Below are 17,844 nucleotides of genomic sequence, written 5' to 3' on the forward strand. Positions count from 1 at the left end.
ACGTGTCTTTAGACTTAGAAGTGACCAGCCCAGTTATTCAGATTCCCTGTATTGTCACTAATGCTGGAATATGGGGTGACAACGATGATACAAAGTAAACGTATAAAGAATCTTCAGGGTTCCGGCGCCTCTTATCCATTTTCTTACGGGGCATTTTTAGACCGTGATGAAGTGAGATAGAGTGTTTTTTCTCTCCCTTGCAGGAAACCAATTACGGTACATGATCCAGGTTTACAACATTTTCCTCTGCAGGGCCGTCTTCTATTCGCCCGTTTAACACGTGAATTCTACAAAATGGGAATAAAGAAAAATTGTCACAGTGTATCTTTATTTATAACAAACACAACATTCTGGCCTGGTTCACAGCTAGGCAACTGCGTTTTTGCGCATTTTAACACACGTTCGTGATGTGCGTTTTTGCAAGCAAATTTTAGCTCATTGATCTTAATGAAAACACAGCAAACGGGCGTTTTTAGACGTTTCCTATCAATCTATGGGGCCAAAAAAACATCTCCTGTACTTTTTCCAGTGACAGGCGTTTTGCTTACCGCGACAAAACGCTCCGATGTGAACAGGGCCATAGAAATGAATGGGATTTTTGGGGGCAGATTTTTGGAGCAGTTTTTAGGTCAGAAAAAGCGCTACAAAACTCTCAGTGTGAACCAGGACTCAGTGATTGGTTTAGTGGACTTTTAAGGATTAGTTTACTGTAAACTTAAAGGAGAACTATGGGGTTAGGGCTTTTCCCCATAGTTTTCCTAAGGGTAACGGGAGGACACAAACTAGCGTCCTCCGTCACCCACAGCTCAGTATATTGCAGGCTACAGCTCGCGGTATACTGAGACGCCGCAGCCGGGATCCCGACATTACTGTTGAGATCCACCCAGCTGCGTGATTGACAGCTGGCTCTGCCTATCTAGAGGCAAAGCCAGCTGTACCCGCCCCCTCCCCCGTCCGTTCTGCCAGTCAATGCTGGAGGATCGGAGCGGGGAGGGGGGAATGCAGCCCCTCCCCTGTCATGACAGAGAGCCGTGACAGGATCGAGAGGTGAGCGAACACCGGTATGTGTTCGCTCACCTCCCGATCTACTGAGCCGACCTGTGACAGTCGGCTAGAACTATGAGGCTATGTGAATCTCACTCACCTCATAGTTCTCCTTTAAACCAAGAATCACTCGCTGACCTCTTCTATCTATCTATCTATCTATCTATCTATCTATCTATCTATCTATCTATCTATCTATCTATCTATCTATCGATCTATCGATCTATCGATCTATCATACCTATATCAATGCATCTATATATATTGTAATATTGAGGGCGGATATGACCCGTAGCCGGCCGTATCAGCAAATAAACTTTTATTCTTATCCACAAACAATCAAATAAAATGGCTTATATTCAGCAAATACGAGATTCGGCTCAGCGCCTGTATGCTAAGTCACACCTCAGGGTTAGAGTCCCAGCCTGCTCACAAAGGGTTCCAGTATGGACACAGGTGCCCCAGCAGTGTCTAGGTAGACTGTATTCCACAGCTTAACCCACACAGCCATGTGTCATAGTTACATAGTATTTGAGGTTGAATAAAGACATTAGTCCATCAAGTCCAACTTATTAGGATCTCATTCTTAGGAGTACCTGTACCCCTGTATGTTACCTGTACCCCTGTATATTACCCGTACCCCTGTATGTTACCTGTACCCCTGTATATTACCCGTACCCCTGTATATTACCTGTACCCCTGTATATTACCTGTACCCCTGTATATTACCCGTACCCCTGTATATTACGGTCCCTTAAAAAATCGTCCAAAAGTTTCTTGAACAATTCCACATTTTTTGCTGAGATGACGGCCTGCGGCAGTGAGTTCCAGACCCTACCCGCTCTAACTGTAAAGAACCCCCTTCGCCCCTTGTGCTGTAATTTTTTTTCCACCAATTTTAGGTGATGGCCTCTAGTCTTTGTAATGGAGTTAATTTTAAACAGTTTGTCGCTAATGTTGCTACCACCATTAAACATTTTGTACATGGAAATCATATCCCCCCTTATTCTCCTCACCTCTAATGTGAACATGTTTAAATTTAGTGCCTTGTCTTGTAGCTCTGGTCCTCCATACCCCTAACTGGAACTAGACCGCGTACTCCAGATGAGGTCGAACCAATGATCTATAAAGTGGCAAAATTATAGACTTGTCCCTGCAATACATCCCCTTCTTAATACAGGACAAGACCCTGCTAAATCCGGACCCACTGCTTTGTTTGCATTGAGCATTTTAAGTCTTTGTTGTATTCTGGTTTCCGTCAACCACTGGGGTATATTTTGAGTTAAACTCGGAGTTTTATCATGTGTATCAAACCCGTTTCCCTCCCGAGTGTATACTGAGGAGAAAAAAGCGTTCGGCGCCTCGGCCCGCTCCTTGTCCTTTGTGACTAGCTTCCCGCTTGCGTCCTTTATTGGGCCTATCTGCTCCTTTCTCACCTTTTTACTGTTAATATATTGGTAGAATTTTTTGGGGTTCTTTTTACTATCTGCAGCGATATGCTTTTCGCACTCAGTTTTAGCTGCCCGGATTTCTAGTTTGCATTTTTTGTTACATTCTTTGTAGTTAAGGAACGCCAATGCCGTCCCCTCCGTCTTATATTTTATAAATGTCGCTCTCTTGTCCTTGACGTGTTGTTTTACAGTTTTATTCAGCCATATTGGTTTAGTTTTTGATCTTTTGCTTTTGCTCCCTAAAGGTATACACTTTGAAGTAGCAGTATGTGATATGTGTTTAGGTTGTGAAATAAGTTTTCCCATTTTATTTCCCCGACTAGGTTGCGCAGCTTATCAAAGTCCTGCTCCAAACACTCCTCACAGACACCGACTGACCGGCTTCCTGTTCCCTTTTAACACACCCTCTGGCTGGTGTGTTAACCCTTTAATTACCAGAACTGGCTGTAGTCGGGGATGGATGTTCTGTCCCACCCAAAAATCTCTCTGAGCCTCCCGGACCCATGTATATTTAACAACTCTGGGAAGACTGCCTAGCAGTTTCCCATACAAGTCCGACCCGGAACCCCTCACCCTGCTTAGCGAGAACCCTGAATACAAGGCGACCTCAACGGGACCACCCACCTAAACAAGGGAGGGATATACCGTCCATCCAGGACCCATTCCTGGCGTCCTGTACAATATCTTTTTTTAATACATATTAATATATTATATTTTAGGAGAGATATTTCTGCTCTTGAGTTCCCAGTTCCACTTCCCGTCTCACTCTCACTGTTGGATTGTCCTATAGATTATATGGGCCGGAAGGGGTTAAGAAAACTATGTTTTATTTTTCATTTTACTACATTTATACAATTTTGGTTTAAAGATTTATAGCAATGTGTATTCAGAAACATTTTGCAGAGCCAATTTGAAACTGCGTGTACATTGATTCTCTGTGAATGGAGGCAAAAACGAATGTTGTTAGCCACATTACACCACATTATGGCCACTAGATAGAGCTGTAGAGCATAGGAAGTAAATTCGATAGCATGGGCTTTCGTGGCTCATGGCTTTCCCAATTTCAGACTGTCTCTGAGGCCCCAATCACACTTGCTGCACACGTGAATGCTTGCAAAATTGCAGAATTCTGTGTGCGTTCACAAACATGTGAGTCACACTTCTGGTGTCATTGTTTGTTATTATTTGGTAATAATACTCCATATGCAGCAAGCAAGACCCACATCCTGGTGTACTTGGCAATGTGCATCATGTGGTCAATAAACGTGCAAAGCTCCGATCTCAAACTGCTGCTTGTGCCTGGATGCCGAGTTGAAACCTGCGATGATGTGTGACAAATGCAGCAAAATACGTTGCTCATTCATGTGCGTGGCGAGCGTGACTGAGGCCTCACAGCTACCACAGCTACCTCATGTATCATTTCCCCCTCCTCTTTTAGATTGTAAGCCCTCAGGGGCAGGGCCCTCCTTACCATCTTGTCTTGTATTGTATTGTAACTGTAATGTCTTCCTTATATTGTAAAGCGCTGTGCAAACTGTTGGCGCCATATAAATACTATGTAATAATAATAATAACACCTGAATAGAAACGTGATTATTCCAGCTTCATCTATCACCTGTCTGTCATAACACTGCTCACCTTCAGCCTTCTCTTTCTTTATATTCGCATGGTTAGCTTCCTGTACCACACTTCCTGTCCTAGGGGAACAACGACCACTGACTCTGCGGAGGAGCAGCCTTGTCATCCTAGGACAGGAAGTGTGTTAGGGCTACAGAACACCTCCCCCTGTCCACATCATCATATACGGCTGCCACCTTTTCTTCAAGTGAAATCCAAACACTCTAATGCTGTACGGCAATCTTTTTTTGCAGAATATACAGAGTGAGGAGAGACAGCCAGGAGAGAGAAAGAGAGAGGAGAGCCTGCCAGGAGAGAGAGGAAGGAGGGACAGCCAGGAGAGAGAGGAAGGAGGGACAGCCAGGAGAGAGAGAGAAAATAGAGACAGCCAGGGGAGAGAGAGGAGATACAATAATCCTGACTGGTGGTCGGCGTTACCTTGGTCAGGCTGACACATTTCAGAGTCTTTGAGGTCTCCCCCTCCACCGGGTACAATCCACAGACCTTCACCTCCTGCAGAATCAAACACATCACATCTCCATGTAATAATCATTCTGCCACAAACTGTGCCATCATCTTATTGGAAGGACTAAAAGATGTTTATTATCTACAGTATTTGGCAACATCATAAATAATTTAATATGTATTCTACACAAAAATATCCTCAAATTTAAAACCGGAGGCTCTGGATGGACAGTGGGATAAATGGCTCTATATTTAGGATGTATCGGGTCTATAAATGGCGGCTCTGGAGGGACACCAACAATGAAACTCTTCCCTATTGTATTAAAAACAAACCAAACATAAGTAGTGGCCGGAGTTATCCTATAAAATGTCTACGTTGCTGTATGTCCTCACCCCGTCCTTCTTGTAGTCACATTCCTCCAAGTTGATATCTTCAGATTTCAGGCATTCCGTCTCCTTTATTAAGAACGCGATTGTCGGATTGTTTTCCTCCTATATGGATAAGATAATATATTCTGATCTATAATAATATACAATATGTCCAGCGATCTTCTCTACGTCACTAACAAGCTGTAACCCATTGTGTATCATATGACATGGAAAACACAATTCTGTCATAGTTACATGTGATATATATTTGGTAAATGAATACAAAAATGTAACATTGTATGATTTGTAGCGGACATACGTTTTTTTTTTAAAGGAAAAGAATATTAAATATTCCAAATAATAAGATTCCTTCTCTGTACTATACACAGTATTCTACTATACAGATCAGCTGTGACATTGCCGGGAAATGTTTCTCAACCTTCTAAACCAGCGATCACCAACCGGTGGTCCGCGAGAAAATTTTGGTGGTCTCCGGGCCCCTCTGATGCCGTGCAGGCTGGACCGTCCTTTAAGCGCCATGGAGGCTCCGGGGCTGCCTCTCACTGACTCGAGCAGCAGCTGTCACAAGGAATGCGCGGCTCTCAGTGCAATGCGGGCTCTGCAGGAGGCGGAGGCATCTCTTCAGTACCCGGACTGAGCAGGCTGCGGGACATAGAAAAAGTGGGGAGAAGCCAGGTAATAATAGTGGCTCAGTGTGGGGGAAGGGGAGGCAACGGGGTGGTTCAGGGCAGTGCTGAAGCTAGGGGGGGATGTGCCCCGGGCGCCGCCAGCAGGGCCAGTGGCAGATTCGATAGGTGGGAGAACAATTAATATTATTACTGGGCCGGGGCGGGCGGCACCGCTCCCTCCCTCCACCAGCAGTGCAACTCCTGCAGGCACACCCGCACCTATGTATGTATATATATATATATTTACATATGGGTGTGTGTGTGTTTATATATACACTGAGTGGCCAGATTATTATGACCCCCCATCAGTACTTCGTTGGGCCGCCTGGTGACTCCACGAGATGATGAAAGGTGATGCGAGGAATCTGACACGGCACTGTTGCCCTTCTGTTGTCTTGTACCAGTCTTGCCCCTCCCCCGTTCTGCCCTAACATTGACTAGTCGCTGACGGCCACAATTCACACGTTCAGACCCAGATTTTCGGCTGACAGTCCGGACTTTAAACACTTTAACAATGAGCCCCTCTTGAACATTTAACGAATTCTGCTGTTTTGCTGATACTCGTTCCATGGCTCCGAGCGCCAACAATCATCCCGCGTTCCAAGGCTGTTACATCGCGTTGTTTCCCCGAATCTTCAGAAACAAATCACTTCTACTGTTGTGGTAACCAACCCGCTTCCCTATTTATAATGGTCTGGCCCTCTAGCAACTTCAGCGCCAAATTATAGCTAATTATACCTAATTTGCCTACAAACGTCAGGTGGTCATAATAAACTGGCCACTCAGTGTATATTACACACACACACGAGAATATATTTATATATGAGGAAACAAAAAAATATGAGAATATATATGTATTTTTTTTAATTCATATTAGTGGTCCGCAGGATTTAAAATGATGAATTTAGTGGTCCGTGAGGGTCAGAAGGTTGGCGACCGCTGCTCTAAACTTTCATGTGAAAATGTAATTTCCTTTTGTTTGCATGTTCATCAGTTGCATTTATTTCCTACAAAGAGTTTTTCAGTATAAAACATCCATACTGTACCTCCAGGGGGGCGGCCGGGAGATCAGACAGGAATTTAAAGAATGAGAATGTCGGGTGCTTGTATGCTAGTTTTAGGTTCTGCACATAACAGGTTCTCTTGCTGGAATGATTTTGCAGAATAATGTTTTCAGAACAAGTTGTTGCTCCCTTCTGGAATGTCTCGTGGTGTGAGGTGTAGACAAAGTGATCCTCGGCTTATGGGTCACAGGCCGAGCTGATAAAGTGTTCCAAAATAACATAATTTATACCCCCTTTCTCTATAAATCACATCGGGGTGCAGCTCTGCATGCTGATATAATATGTACTATGTAGTCATTGTATAATGTGTGGGCCTATCACCATCAAGCCATGTCCCTAGAAATAGACATTGTTTTGCACCCCACTCACAGTAATCCACTCTGGTGTAAGGCGGACCCCCATTCCCATTTCCTGTGGTGGGCCTCAGATACAGAGTCTGACCCAGCATGTGTGCCCTGACTTTGTCTCTGGCCGGTCCAGCACTATATAAAATCAGTGCAAGGAGACTGGCAGAGGCAGAGAACACACATCTGCAATGTCCCTCGCCATCACTGAGCACTTCCTTGTCCAGACGAAACCTGGTTTGTGAACCTGGAGCTGCGCAGTGCCCGCTGCAAGGGTTAATTTTTTTAAAAATGGTCTGAAGTTCTTCTTCAACTATGCCCCTTTAAGCCTCCCCTCACCGCCAATGCAGTTTGGCCACACCCACCATTCAATGCGGTGCACTACATGTGCGGCCCCATTTCTCTTCTTGCAGTGCTCCCGGTCTTCCACAATCCTACCAACGCCCCTGGTGTAACAGAAGAATTCGGTCTCTCTTTGTCCTTTAAATGTTTCCAATTCATCTCCGCAGACAAAGTGACATCACAGAAATGATCACAGTACACAGATCGCAGCCTGAGCTGATCATTTTATTCCCATCGTTTTATACAGAGCTGAGAATGTTTGGCCGCATTGTAACAGAATATAAGAATGATACAAGACAATGAAAGCGCAATATAGATATACAGTACACCTGAGCAAGGCTGTGCACATTGGAGTGACCATGTCAGGGTAGTTTGGCTGTAAGCGGGGCTCTTGCTCGGCGCCGTGATCAGAGAAATGGGGCATTTGTAGAATAGAATTAAAGCAAAACATCGTCATTCTCAAGTCCAAATACAAAGTTATTCCAATGATAAATTGTTTTCAAAGCCAATAATTTTCGGGGGGCTGTAACTCCGCCCCCTTCATGAGGGCTGCTTGAGCCGGCTGCTGATATATTGCGGAGTAAACTCTCAATAACATCCAACTATAGAGTAATTATTGAGTCCGCATACATTGTTTCATTGTTTTATGTTTTCCTGATGAAGGGGGCGGAGTTACAACCCCTGAAACGCGTTGGAGTTATCATTGGAATAAACGTGTCTTTAGACTTAGAAATTACCAGCCCAGTTATTCAGATTCTCTGTATTGTCACTAATACTGTAATATGGGGTGACAACGATGATACAAAGTAAACGTATAAAGAATCTTCAGGGTTCCGGCACCTCTTATCCATTTTCTTATGAGGCATTTTTAGACCGTGATGAAGCTAGATAACGCATTTCTTCTATCTTTGGCAGGCCACCAATTACGGTACATGATCCACTTTGACAACATTTTCCTCTGCAGGGCGGTCTTCTATTCGCCCGTTTAACACGTGAATTCTACAAAATGGGAATAAAGAAAAATTGTCACAGTGTATCTTTATTTATAACAAATACAACATTCTGGCCTCGTTCACAGCTAGGCAACTGCGTTTTTACGCATTTTAACGCATGTTCGTGATGCGCGTTTTTGCAAGCAAGTTTTAGCTCATTGATCTTAATGAAAACGTGCGAAAACACAGCAAACGGGCGTTTTCAAGCGTTTCCTATTCAGTCTATGGGGCCAAAAAAAATATCCTGTACTTTTTCCAGTGACGGGCGTTTTGCTTACTGCGACAAAACGCTCCGATGTGAACAGGACCATAGAAATGAATGTGATTTTTGGGGGGCAGATTTTTGGAGCAGTTTTTAGGGCAAAGAAAACGCTACAAAACGCTCAGTGTGAACCAGGACTCGGCGATTGGTTTAGTGGACTCTTAAGGATTAGTTTACTGTAAACTTAAACCAGGAATCACTCGCTGACCTCTTATATCTATCATATGTCTATATCAATACATCTATCTTTCTATCTTTCTATATATATTGTAATATTCAGGGCGGATATGACCCGTAGCCGGCCGTATCAGCAAATAAACTTTTATTCTTATCCACAAACAATCAAATAAAATGGCTTATATTCAGCAAATACGAGATTCGGCTCAGCGCCTATATGCTTAGTCCCATCCTCAGGGTTGGAGTCCCAGCCTGCTCACAAAGGGTTCCAATATGGACGCAGGTGCCCCAGCAGTGTCTCGGTAGACTGTATTCCACAGCTTAACCCACACAGCCATGTGTCCTGCTCCAAACACTCCTCACAGACACAGACTGACTGGCTTCCTGTTCCCTTTTAACACACCCTCTGGCTGGTGGGTTAACCCTTTCATTACCAGAACTGGCTGTAGTCGGGGGATGGAGGTTCTGTCCCACCCAAAAATCTCTCTGAGCCTCCGGATTCCGGGACCCCATGTATATTTAACAACTCTGGGAAGACTGCCTAGCAGTTTCCCTTACAAGTCCGACCCGTAACCCCTCACCCTGCTTGGCGAGAACCCTGAATACAAGGCGACCTCAACGGGACCACCCACCTAAACAAGGGGAGGGATATACCGTCCATCCTGGACCCATTCCTGGCGTCCTGTACAATATCTTTTTTTAATACATTGTAATATTCAGGGCGGATATGACCAGTAGCCAGCCGTATCAGACAATAAACTTTTATTCATTTCCACAAACAGTCAAAGTAAATGGCTTATATTCAGCAAACACAAGACTTCGGCTCAGCGCCTGTATACTGAGTCCCACCTCAGGGTTGGAGTCCCAGCCTGCGCACAGAGGGTTCCAGTATGGACGCAGGTGCCCCAGCAGTGTCTCGGTAGACTGTATTCCACAGCTTAACCCACATAGCCATGTGTCCTGTTCCAAACACTCCTCACAGCCAGACTGACTGGCTTCCTGTTCCTTTTTAACACACCCTCTGGCTGGTGGTTTAACCCTTTCATTACCAGAACTGGCTGTAGACAGGGATGGGGGCTCTGAATACAAGGTGACTTTAACGGGACCACCCACCTAAACAAGGGAGGGATATACCGTCCATCCAGGACCCATTCCTGGTGTCCTGTACAACATATTAATATATTATATTTTAGGAGAGATATTTCTGCTCCTGAGTTCCCAGTTCCACCTCCCGTCTCACTCTCACTGTTGGATTGTCCTATAGATTATATGGGCCGGAAGGGGTTAAGAAAACTATGTTTTATTTTTCATTTTACTACATTTATACAATTTTGGATTTAAACATTTATAGCAATGTGTATTCAGAAACATTCTACAGAGCCAATTTGAAACTGCGTGTACATTGATTCTCTGTGAATGGAGGCAAAAACGAATGTTGTTAGCCACATTATACCACATTATGGCCACTAGATGGAGCTGTAGAGCTAGGGTTGCCACCTTTTCTTCAACGAAACCTGAACACTCAGGCGACGCGCAGACATTTTTTGGGGAGAATAAGTCGTAGCTTATTCATATGTAAATAGCGCCGCCCATTCATATGTAAATATCACAGTTGAGACTGTTTTCCTGACAGGGGCAACCTTAATTTTGGTTGCCCCTGTCAGCCTGACATCTTGTGTCCGGGTTTCTGATGCCATGAAACCCGAACACAGCATTCAAAACCTGGACTGTCCGGGTGAATCCTGGACAGGTGGCAACCCTATGTAGAGTATAGGAAATAAATTCGATAGCATGGGCTTTCCTGGCTCATGACTTTCCCCAATTTCTGACTGTCTCTGAGGCCCCAATCACTCTTGCTGCACACGTGAAAGCTTGCAAAATTGCAGAATTCTATGTGCGTTCACAAACGTGAGTCACACTTGTGGTGCCATTGTTTGTTATTGTTCGGTAATAATACTCCATATGCAGCAAGACCCACATCCTGGTGTACTTGTCAATGTGTCAATAAACTAGCAAAGCTCCGATCTCAAACTGCTGCTTGTGCCTGGATGCCGAGTTGAAACCTGCGATGATGTGTGACAAATGCAGCAAAATGCGTTGCTCATTCATGTGCGTGCCGAGCATGACTGAGGCCTCATAGGAATAACACCGGAAAAGAAACCTGATTGTTCCAGCTTCATAGATCACCTTTCTATCATAACACTGCTCACCTTCAGCCTTCTCTTTCTTTATATTCGCATGGTTAGCTTCCTGTACCACACTTCCTGTCCTAGGGGAACAACGACCACTGACTCTGCGGAGGAGCAGCCTTGTCATCCTAGGACAGGAAGTGTGTTAGGGCTACAGAACACCTCCCCCTGTCCACATCATCATATAGGGCTGCCACCTTTTCTTCAAGTGAAATCCAAACACTCCAATGCTGTACAGCAATCTTTTTTGGAGAATATACAGAGAGAGGAGAGACAGCCAGGAGAGAGTGAGGAGAGACAGCCAGGAGAGAGAGAGGAGAGACAGCCAGGGGAGAGAGAGGAGAGACAGCCAGGGGAGAGAGAGGAGAGACAGCCAGGGGAGAGAGAGGAGAGACAGCCAGGGACCGTAGCCGGCCGTATCAGCAAATAAACTTTTATTCTTATCCACAAACAATCAAATAAAATGGCTTATATTCAGCAAATACGAGATTCGGCTCAGCGCCTATATGCTTAGTCCCATCCTCAGGGTTGGAGTCCCAGCCTGCTCACAAAGGGTTCCAATATGGACGCAGGTGCCCCAGCAGTGTCTCGGTAGACTGTATTCCACAGCTTAACCCACACAGCCATGTGTCCTGCTCCAAACACTCCTCACAGACACAGACTGACTGGCTTCCTGTTCCCTTTTAACACACCCTCTGGCTGGTGGGTTAACCCTTTCATTACCAGAACTGGCTGTAGTCGGGGGATGGAGGTTCTGTCCCACCCAAAAATCTCTCTGAGCCTCCGGATTCCGGGACCCCATGTATATTTAACAACTCTGGGAAGACTGCCTAGCAGTTTCCCTTACAAGTCCGACCCGTAACCCCTCACCCTGCTTGGCGAGAACCCTGAATACAAGGCGACCTCAACGGGACCACCCACCTAAACAAGGGGAGGGATATACCGTCCATCCTGGACCCATTCCTGGCGTCCTGTACAATATCTTTTTTTAATACATTGTAATATTCAGGGCGGATATGACCAGTAGCCAGCCGTATCAGACAATAAACTTTTATTCATTTCCACAAACAGTCAAAGTAAATGGCTTATATTCAGCAAACACAAGACTTCGGCTCAGCGCCTGTATACTGAGTCCCACCTCAGGGTTGGAGTCCCAGCCTGCGCACAGAGGGTTCCAGTATGGACGCAGGTGCCCCAGCAGTGTCTCGGTAGACTGTATTCCACAGCTTAACCCACATAGCCATGTGTCCTGTTCCAAACACTCCTCACAGCCAGACTGACTGGCTTCCTGTTCCTTTTTAACACACCCTCTGGCTGGTGGTTTAACCCTTTCATTACCAGAACTGGCTGTAGACAGGGATGGGGGCTCTGAATACAAGGTGACTTTAACGGGACCACCCACCTAAACAAGGGAGGGATATACCGTCCATCCAGGACCCATTCCTGGTGTCCTGTACAACATATTAATATATTATATTTTAGGAGAGATATTTCTGCTCCTGAGTTCCCAGTTCCACCTCCCGTCTCACTCTCACTGTTGGATTGTCCTATAGATTATATGGGCCGGAAGGGGTTAAGAAAACTATGTTTTATTTTTCATTTTACTACATTTATACAATTTTGGATTTAAACATTTATAGCAATGTGTATTCAGAAACATTCTACAGAGCCAATTTGAAACTGCGTGTACATTGATTCTCTGTGAATGGAGGCAAAAACGAATGTTGTTAGCCACATTATACCACATTATGGCCACTAGATGGAGCTGTAGAGCTAGGGTTGCCACCTTTTCTTCAACGAAACCTGAACACTCAGGCGACGCGCAGACATTTTTTGGGGAGAATAAGTCGTAGCTTATTCATATGTAAATAGCGCCGCCCATTCATATGTAAATATCACAGTTGAGACTGTTTTCCTGACAGGGGCAACCTTAATTTTGGTTGCCCCTGTCAGCCTGACATCTTGTGTCCGGGTTTCTGATGCCATGAAACCCGAACACAGCATTCAAAACCTGGACTGTCCGGGTGAATCCTGGACAGGTGGCAACCCTATGTAGAGTATAGGAAATAAATTCGATAGCATGGGCTTTCCTGGCTCATGACTTTCCCCAATTTCTGACTGTCTCTGAGGCCCCAATCACTCTTGCTGCACACGTGAAAGCTTGCAAAATTGCAGAATTCTATGTGCGTTCACAAACGTGAGTCACACTTGTGGTGCCATTGTTTGTTATTGTTCGGTAATAATACTCCATATGCAGCAAGACCCACATCCTGGTGTACTTGTCAATGTGTCAATAAACTAGCAAAGCTCCGATCTCAAACTGCTGCTTGTGCCTGGATGCCGAGTTGAAACCTGCGATGATGTGTGACAAATGCAGCAAAATGCGTTGCTCATTCATGTGCGTGCCGAGCATGACTGAGGCCTCATAGGAATAACACCGGAAAAGAAACCTGATTGTTCCAGCTTCATAGATCACCTTTCTATCATAACACTGCTCACCTTCAGCCTTCTCTTTCTTTATATTCGCATGGTTAGCTTCCTGTACCACACTTCCTGTCCTAGGGGAACAACGACCACTGACTCTGCGGAGGAGCAGCCTTACAGCCAGGAGAGAGAGAGAGGAGAGACAGCCAGAAGAGAGAGGAGAGACAGTCAGGAGAGAGAGAGGAGAGACAGTCAGGAGAGAGAGAGAGGAGAGACAGCCAGGAGAGAGAGAGGAGCGACAGCCAGGAGAGAGAGGAGAGACAGCCAGGATAGAGAGAGAGGAGAGACAGCCAGGAGAGAGAGGAGAGACATTCAGGAGAGAGCGAGGAGAGACAGTCAGGAGAGAGAGACTGAGGGGATACAAATATTTCTGACTGGTGGTCGGCGTTACCTTGGTCAGGCTGACACATTTCAGAGTCTTTGAGGTCTCCCCCTCCACCGGGTACAATCCACAGACCTTCACCTCCTGCAGAATCAAACACATCACATCTCCATGTTATAATCATTCTGCCAGAAACTGTGCCATCATCTTATTGGAAGGGCTAAAAGATATTTATTATCTACAATATTTGGCAACATCATAAATAATTTAATATGTATTCTACACAAAAATATCCTCAAATTTAAAACTGGGGCCTCTGAATGGAGAGTGGGATAAATGGCTCTGTATTTAGGATAAATCTGGTCTATGAAGCAATCCACTTGGTAATGAGCTAATAGGAGTTTTGAAGGGACCTTTTACTATTTCAATAAGCATGGTGGGCAGGCTGAGATCATCAGGTTGATGGAGGGTATCTGACCTTTGCTCCCTCCAATCTCCAATTGATCTGGTCACTGCTAGAAATAATACAGTCAATGTAATACTGAGTATTGTTTGATTCTTTAAAATATACATATGACACTTGTTCCTCACCCCGTCCTTCTTGTAGCCACATTGGCCCAAATCAGTATCTTCAGACTTGAGGCATTCTGTCTCCTTTATGAAGAAGGCGACTGCCGGAGAATCTTCCCCTTCCTAATGGGAAGCGAAGAAAGTTCCATGAGACATTGTGACCAAGGCGGCTTGGTAATCACTCTAACTAGATATGTCTGTGAAGGTTCTCCTTCATACAGGGCATGGTATATCTCCTTCATACAGGGCATGGTATATGTCCTTCATACAGGGCATGGTATATCTCCTTCATACAGGGGCCAGGCATGGTATATCTCCTTCATACAGGGGCCAGGCATGGTATATCTCCTTCATACAGGGGCCAGGCATGGTATATCTCCTTCATACAGGGCATGGTATATCTCCTTCATACAGGGCATGGTATATCTCCTTCATACAGGGCATGGTATATCTCCTTCATACAGGGCATGGTATATCTCCTTCATACATATCTCCTTCATACAGGGGCCAGGCATGGTATATCTCCTTCATACAGGGCATGGTATATCTCCTTCATACAGGTGCCAGGCATGGTATATCTCCTTCATACAGGGGCCAGGCATGGTATATCTCCTCCTTCATACAGGGCATGGTATATCTCCTTCATACAGGGCATGGTATATCTCCTTCATACAGGGCATGGTGTATCTGTAAAAAATAAGTCAAGGCAACTGGACAGTGAGGAGGACTGTCCAATCCAGTCCACTTCCCTGGACTTATTTTTTACAGATACGCTCTAACTAAAGCATCATTTTCTGATCTTATATCATTTCTAGATGTTAGAGAGGAAAATACAATTAAAATATGCTTTTTTGGTATAATACAATTTTTAAATATATTTGGATTAAAGCAGAACTCCTACCGACACAGTTTCCTTTTAATTTTCAGTTTTGGATAGAATAGGTGAGGGGTCTGAATCTGTGCTTATGTGCAGGTATTACACCCCCAGTGGCAGACCAATGGGCGAAGAAGATCACCATGGGTTCCAAATGGGCAAAGAAGATCTTCATGAGATCCCAATGGGAGAAGAAGATCACCATGGGATCCCAATGGGAGAAGAAGTTCGCCATGGGATCCCAATGGGAGAAGAAGATCGCCATGGGATCCCAATTGGAGAGGTTCGCCATGGGATCCCAATGGGAGAAAGAGATCGCCATGGGTTCCCAATGGGAGGAGATCACAATTAAATCCAAATTAGTAAAGAAGGTCGCCATGGGATGTAAATGGGAGAGGATCTCCATGGGATCCCAAAGGGAGGAGATCACCATTGGATTCAAACTGGCAAAGAAGGTCACCATGGGATGCGAATGGGAGAAGATCACCAGTGGAGATGGTTGCTGTGGAGCACGGGGTGGTTTCTTGGTCCTCTCATCACAGGAGGATAGCACAAGTAGATAGGTGTGTGCATAACATACCAAAGCTATCTATCTGTCTGTCTGTCTGTCTGTCTGTCTATCTATCTATCTATCCAGTGGCCGAACAATTGCCAGAGCGACCCAGCTATGGGGCCCATGCACAGGGGGGCCTGGCCAGGACCAGGAACAAAGGGGTCCCCCTGATGCTGTGTGGGCTGCTTGGGTCGCTATGGCATCTCAGGCTGCTGGCTGTCACTGGCGGCTGTGAGGAGGAACGCGCCGCTGTCCAGATCACTGACAACCTGTCATTGCACGTTCCTCCTCACAGCCGCTGCTGAGTCAATGACAGCCAGCAGCTGCGGAGGAGGAGGCTGGGCCCGGCATTGGCAGCGGAGGAGGAGGTGGGGCCCAGTGTCGGCAGCAGCGTAGTAGGAGGCAGGGCCCGATGACGGAGGAGGAGGCGGGGCCTGCCAGCAACCGTGGAGGAGGAGAAGGTGTGCAGGGGTGTGACCAGCGCACCTAAGACCCTGCAGAGCCCACCATAGAGAGTCTCTGCAGAGTCACTCTCAGGTGGGCTGTTTGGGATCTCAGGTGGGCTCTTCAAGGGACGTAACTAGAAATCACAGGGCCCCATACAACATTTTGCTATGGGGCCCTGTATTTTCTATCTATCTATCTATCTATCTATCATCTATCTATCTATCTATCTATCTATCTATCTATCTATCTATCTATCTATCTATCTATCATCTATCCATCCATCTATCTATCTATCTATCATCTATCCATCTATCTATCATCTATCCATCTATCTATCATCTATCCATCCATCCATCTATCTATCTATCTATCTATCTATCTATCTATCTATCTATCTATCTATCTATCTATCCCTCTATCTATCTATCTATCTATCTATCTATCTATCATCTATCTATCTATCTATCTATCTATCTATCTATCTATCTATCTATCTATCTATCTATCTATCTTTGTTATGACTTTCATTCTATGATTTGTCCCGTTTATAATGACACTAGAATTAAATTTCTGGTACAAAGCAGGACAACATTATTTACAAATAAATTATAAGCTTTTAAAAAAAAAAGTTTTGGTTATTTTTTGCTGAATATGACACTATAAAAATGAATGAAACAAATAAAAGTTTACAAGTGAATGGTAAAAAAAAACCAAAAAACACTTTCCAGGCTGTGACTGGACAGTGAAAGGAGAAGCAGCACAAGGATGAGCTCATCACCCTTTCACTCTGGGCTCATGGGGGGAGTACTGAGGCAGGGTACTGTGATATTTTCAGGAAGCTATGTACAGCACCCGGCCGGCCCCTCCCACCATCCATGCATTGCATAGAGAAGCACCGAGATTCAGTGATGACATCACCAGGTCTAAAATAAAGTCTGTAATGAAAATGGAAAGGTTTTTTTTTTTTAAATAATCTATCTATCTATCTATCTATCTATCTATCTATCTATCTATCTATCCCTCTATCTATCTATCTATCTATCTATCTATCTATCATCTATCTATCTATCTATCTATCTATCTATCTATCTATCTATCTATCTATCTATCTATCTATCTTTGTTGTGACTTTCATTCTATGATTTGTCCCGTTTATAATGACACTAGAATTAAATTTCTGGTACAAAGCAGGACAACATTATTTACAAATAAATTATAAGCTTTTAAAAAAAAAAGTTTTGGTTATTTTTTGCTGAATATGACACTATAAAAATGAATGAAACAAATAAAAGTTTACAAGTGAATGGTAAAAAAAAACCAAAAAACACTTTCCAGGCTGTGACTGGACAGTGAAAGGAGAAGCAGCACAAGGATGAGCTCATCACCCTTTCACTCTGGGCTCATGGGGGGAGTACTGAGGCAGGGTACTGTGATATTTTCAGGAAGCTATGTACAGCACCCGGCCGGCCCCTCCCACCATCCATGCATTGCATAGAGAAGCACCGAGATTCAGTGATGACATCACCAGGTCTAAAATAAAGTCTGTAATGAAAATGGAAAGGTTTTTTTTTTTTAAATGTCACTGTCATG

The 17,844-nt window shown here is 44.6% G+C and overlaps 2 long non-coding RNA genes across 2 annotated transcripts; both read right to left on the reverse strand.

The window, feature by feature from the left end:
* Positions 1-251: 251 nt before the first annotated feature.
* On the reverse strand, positions 252-5,077 carry LOC108799216. Its single transcript, XR_001942012.1, has 3 exons — positions 4,970-5,077; positions 4,550-4,624; positions 252-287 (listed from the first exon to the last, which is right to left on the reverse strand). It is a non-coding gene; the product is annotated as an uncharacterized LOC108799216 (long non-coding RNA).
* A 3,270-nt stretch (positions 5,078-8,347) lies between these two features.
* On the reverse strand, positions 8,348-14,514 carry LOC108799215. Its single transcript, XR_001942011.1, has 3 exons — positions 14,402-14,514; positions 13,880-13,954; positions 8,348-8,383 (listed from the first exon to the last, which is right to left on the reverse strand). It is a non-coding gene; the product is annotated as an uncharacterized LOC108799215 (long non-coding RNA).
* Between the last annotated feature and the right edge of the window lie 3,330 nt (positions 14,515-17,844).

The sequence above is a fragment of the Nanorana parkeri genome, unplaced genomic scaffold (genome assembly GCF_000935625.1).
Source record: "Nanorana parkeri isolate BGI_ZX_2015 unplaced genomic scaffold, ASM93562v1 scaffold1660, whole genome shotgun sequence".
Lineage (NCBI taxonomy): Eukaryota > Metazoa > Chordata > Amphibia > Anura > Dicroglossidae > Nanorana > Nanorana parkeri.